We start from the raw sequence: 6,000 nt of genomic DNA, 5'->3' as shown, positions 1-6,000 counted from the left end.
ATTGCTGGCTTTGTTTGTGGCTCTTGCTTTATTTACATGCAAACATGAATGTCAGCCTTAAAATCCCTCTTCGGTTTTTTTATTTATTTTTTTTCTTTCTTTTTTTTTTTAATTAAATTTATTTATTTAATTATTTTTTTATTTTTATCATTTGTATATTTCTGTTGAACATTATGTTAGGAAAGTAGAAAATGAGAGTCTATTGTATAGTTTTGTAATCAATTTATTGCAAATATGAAAGCGATAAGTGATTCCACTTTAACATATACATGCACACTTTGAACAAAGTTAGCAAGATCAATGAATGTGTACTTATAGCAGATGAAAATATTTTATGATTGATTTCAGATTGCTGAAAAAAAACCCACATATTTAATGCACTTCTATATGTAACTACTCATAAAATAACACTTCATCTTTTTCTGCCTTTTTTTCTTCTCTTTGCCGTTAAGTAATAGACTGAAGAAAACGTTAATTATAAAATACATATATGTGGATATTGCATGGTTCTAGGACTAAGATTAGCATCATATTAAGTGGGTTGGAGATTCTCTGTTGAACTGAATTCTTTGTTGATGTTAACCAAAAGCACTGCCTCAAAGCTTCGACAATGATTAATTTTCCCTATTGGAAAAAAAAAAAAAAAAAAAAATCCAGTATAATTCTGCTTGACATATAATCTCTTCAAGACTGACGCAGACTAAGCATGCATGGACACACTTTCTTCTTATCCCGAAAGAGGCTCTATTTCCAGGTCAGGACTGTTGATAGTGATAGGGAGGTAAAAGGGAAGACCACTTACCCAATGTTTTTCTTGCACTATACTATAGTGTTCACTGAAGGAAGAAATCACTTCATGATGTTTCATTTTGCTACCCAAGAATGAAAAGGATAATTAGATTCCTTTTAATGTGTAGTTTTACTTTAATTGTAACATTAGCACAATGAAATATTTTTACATAATTATTTTGCACTTACATAGCATTTTTACAGGTGTCTTATAACCACATTAATAATTACCATAAGATTATTTGCAATATTTTATATTCTTTGTATTAATAAGATTGCTTCTTCCAGAATTTCTTCTCAGAAATAATTTCAGAAATCAGTATTCATAATTAACAACATATTAGAAGCGATAATGCAATCAGAGTATTAAGATCACTATTGCAGAATTACTAGAAGGTAGGGATAGTTTATCTCATGCACAGGTATCACTAGAGAATATTCTAAAGTTTACATTACTTAATAGGTTTTCCATTTCTTATCTAATGTGATTATACGTGTACATAATTAAAAAGAAATGCAAGCAGTAATTCATTTTTTTACATACATATGCATACATACATATGCATTTTACATTCATATACTATGCAATTCGTTTGTGTAGACATGTTAATAATGCTACACAGAACATGTTATGGCCATTCCTTTTTTCCAAAATGTTTATAGATTCTATCAGCAAATTAGATTTCTAAGGAGTGTTAATGCATCCCCTGTTTTCATGCATAGATTTATGGTCCAATTCTGCAAATACATGTTAGCTTTCTTACAGTAGTCAAATTAAAGTCAATGGATATTTTGTCAATTTCAATTATTCATTTGAATATGCCTTTCTGAAATCAGATCTATACATTTGAAATGAGAAATTTTAACTTACATTTTGCAATCAACTCTAATGTAAAAAGATTCATTTCAAGTGTACTAGACTCTCTCTGGGACCTATTTAAAAATCCTCCTATTTAAACTCATCCTTACTTATTTTCTTTCACATGTAAAGGTCATATTCTACTGCATTTAAAAAAAATGCTCCCCAAAGAAGTGAAGCTCAAGGAAAATTTCATTGAATTCTTAAATAGATTAGTTTGTAGCATATTTAATATTTTAAATAATTAAATTATTTTAATAACATGTTATCAAAGAGTATAATGATTTACTCTGACCTGGTACAGACATCCAAGCTGAGAAAAAAATATCTCTACCAAGTTGTTAAATTATAACCCCCCAGAATAAAATGTAAGAGAGGAAAAGAATAGCTTTGGTATTTTTTCAATCATTTCTTCACATAAACATTAAAAATCACAGGATTTTGAAAGGACAAGTAGCTTAGATTAGTGAAAGATTTTTCTTTTTTTACATAATGGTCATACTCAGAAGCAATTTGCTTTTACTAGATTACTGTAAAGTTCTCTCTCAGCCCTGATGTACTGTATAAAACATTTTTTAACTCATTAATGTCAAATATAAATTAGTTTTATATTGGAATTTTAACAAACCAGACTCTACAGGCCACATAAAAAGCTATACCATTGTCAGAAAGAGTGTAAAGCAAAATGCAAATTTAAATCAGGTGTCATTTATCATAAAAGATATACACACATGCACACTAGAAAGATGCATTACACTTTCTTGGATATCCTGAAAATATTGCTGAATAGTACAAAACACTAGCTGGAATTAAAAAACAAACAAACAAAGAAAAAACCATCAATCCCAACAGTTTTAATTGAACCAATTAAATGATTGCATTCATGTTATTAATATACTTTGCTTGCATATGACAATTCTGAACTATGACTAATATTCAGTATTGGAGTGTCCTGAATATGATTTCTCCCCATGTATATTCTTTGAATATCTGAGCAAGCATGTTGTATTGTATTAATATCATAATTCAAAAGGAAATTTATTAAACCTCCCCCTTCCAGTATTCCCATCATAGCTAAAAGTTGCAAATTCTATATGGCAGAGCCTAGACAGTAATATCAAATTTTAATAACAATTTCTCTTCTTCAGTCACTGCTCTACTGAAGAAAAGCATAAATTGCTGTGACTGACCGTTAGTTGTTAGAGAAGCAATCTGACTTCTCCACACCCTTATTTCAGTGTATCTGCTCTGTCCCTCAGCTGTATTAATGATAGCGTGAAAGGTCACATGATAAACGAGTGACAAAAATATCAAAACATATTAGCCTGTAGCTTTGTTATCAGTGTATGGCAGAGATGACAGAAAATTGTATTTTTCCCCTGAATAATTTTGTGTTACATTTTGCTGGCTAGGCAGAGTGAATTAGGGAGAAATTTCTGCCTCTGACTGTTTGTCTCTCTTTCTGACATACTTGAAGTAATAATATACATTAATAATAGGGAGTAGGCAGAGGGAAGAAGTAAGAATTCAGGAGCAGACTGTCTATTTCAATTCTACAAGGTGCTATCCTTGTTTCTTTCACAATACAAATTTTGTTGAAAAATATGCAGAGCATTGAATTTTATTAACGCTACAGATAATGATCTGCTGTATATTAGGATTATAGCCACTGAAAGACAGATGAAAAAAAAAGAAATAGAAAAATAATGCAAGGAGGTTGTATTTACACCCAGTTCTACTTCTCACTACTATAAATTCACATGCTCACTAATTAAATAAAGGCAAGCACCAACAATGCTTGATCCAGCTCATTGTGATGGAGCCCTAGTAATTATGAATTAGAGACAGATATTCTTCCTGCTGGTTTAAAGGCTGGCAGGAGTTGCAGACCCTGGGGAGATGAGGTTAGCAATCTTTGAAAGAGAAAATAGAAATTGGCGGGAGCTTAATATCTTATGGCCTATCAGTGTCTATGGTCAGGAGTTAAAGTCATACCAAATCCAAGCTTCCCTTTGCTGCTGGCAAACAGCATCAGTGGCACCTCAGTGCTTAAGCTCCTAGCAAATCAAAAGATGTTGAATAGAAGCATTCTGAAGGGTAAGAAGAGAGAGGATCATAAGCCAAACATGAAAAGTTATATAATTAAAACCTTAATAAACTGATAGCATATACAGATAGGTGGACTGTTAGTGCTCTTGCAATATATGTGAAATATGAATAAAGATGAGAGTGCATTGCTTTCAATTAGTAAGCTGCACTGGGAAAACAGAGAAAGTTTCTGAATCTTTAATAGAATTTAAAAACAATCATTAAAAACTTTCTAAACTGTTTTGTTAACTTTTTATCTCCATTATTATTATTTTTCATGCACCTCCATTCTTCCTATCTCCAGCTGAGAAGTGCAGAAAAAAGTTCTTGCAGTATTTATGATCTGTGTCAGAGAAGAAAATACCAGAAATCTCATGTGAGGACATTGTTCTCATGAGATTTCCACCCAATTGTATAGACCAACACAATCTGAATAGCTTGAATCTATTCCCAGTATCCAAACCTTTTGAGAAATATATCTTACCACACAAATGCCTTTTTGATATCATGGAGAATCTGTGAGTGAATGCAACCTTCAAGAGTTGTGAGTAAAGAGGTAATAAAGCCTGGAATTCTATCTAAATTGTCCAGTTTATCAGTTAATCTTACTCTCCTCCTCTCTTTTTTTTTTTTTTTTTTTTTTTTTTAAGTAATTGCATGCATATGTGCATGTATTTATTTATACATATGTATATATGCATATAAATCTGGAAAGAAAGCACTGATAATATTTGCATTCAAAGATAAGTGTGTATTAGTCAATGCAGTGTACGAACAGGTAAGAAGAATCAACCATTGCCCTGTAGAATTAACAACCCAATAATTCTTACTTGTGGTTTCAGTATTCTCCCTCATATTTTATATTCCAGAAAGTGTCTACTTCATGTGTAACAAAACAAACAAAAAATAAAAAGGAAGATAGATATATATTCATTGTTCCACTGTTGATTCAGGTTCTATACTAACAGATAATCCAAAGTTGGAGTTTTCTTTGTGATAATTTAGTAAGTCAGTGTTTAACCTCTGCGTATATGTCTACTGTTTTTCTCCAGTTTTGCTCTCCAATTACTCTTTCTCCAGAGCAAAGCTGACATGATATATTTAAATAACTAAAATACTTTATTTCTGTACTAGAATAGTTTCACTCTTCTACACATCCCAAGTGTCTGTCTCTATCTCACTATGTATAAATATATATATATTTCTGATTTATATTAATTACTTGTATTCAAGTATATTCAGAATTAATATTGCTGATGCCCTCTACTTCAAAGTTTATGTTTTCACAAAATCTGGAAGGTTTTATTGTGCAAACCAAGCTCAAAGCTAATGAAAGGATTTTCCTTTTTTTGTTTTTTTTGGGGGGAGGGAGATTTTTTTGTTTGTTTGTTTGTTTTGTTTGGTTGGTTGGTTGTTTAATTCGTCAATTTCTCTTTTGTATTTTGAACTGGAGTCCTTCAGCATTCTCAGACAATGTCCATATAAAATATAGTGTGAGTACACTTCTTGCACTACTGCACTAATTTTCATTCTCAACTTCACACAATAGCTTTCAAATTGTCCTGTATCTAAAATTAGATACTTAGCTTTTACAATAAAATTTCTCAACTTGGGAAAAAAAATAAAAAAAATAAAAAATTATCATTATCCAAAAGCACCTGATTCTGCCCTCCTGAGTTTCATACTCTATACTGGCAGAAAGGCCATTTAACATGTGGGAGCTGAAGTAGTGCTTATGAAATAGACATCAGCATAAGAGACTGAAGACCTGGGATTCAACATGTAATCTGAGAATAATAATAATCTATTTCTAGGCTATCTTGTAAATGGAAAAAACGATAATTTCAGGCTGCTATCCATCTCATCCCTATTGTTAATATCTAAACTATGTGAGACAATTCACACCCCTAAAAATGTCTGTTACCTTCAGCTCCTTACAGGGGGATCCTAGGATGAACAACTAGAAATCTGAGATCTTGCATAAGATGAAACAAATAATTAAACTATGTACTCTTTGTCATTCATTTCCTCATAGTTTTGATGAGAACAAAAAATAATCTAGTCTAAAACAAATTCTGTTTTTCATTTTATTTTAACAAAATGTCTTGGCTCATTTCATGAGTAGTGGGGCAGAGGGATCCGCAGATCTGCTCCTCTGGAAAGGGAAAATGGGGTACCCCAAATTAATTAAAAACAGCGGCAACAATCTGAGGAGAAACAAACTAATTTTCTAAATATGGTACCAGAATGCAAGATAACACACT

The sequence above is a fragment of the Coturnix japonica genome, chromosome 2 (genome assembly GCF_001577835.2).
Source record: "Coturnix japonica isolate 7356 chromosome 2, Coturnix japonica 2.1, whole genome shotgun sequence".
NCBI lineage: Eukaryota > Metazoa > Chordata > Aves > Galliformes > Phasianidae > Coturnix > Coturnix japonica.
Note: the sequence above shows the minus strand (reverse complement) of the source record.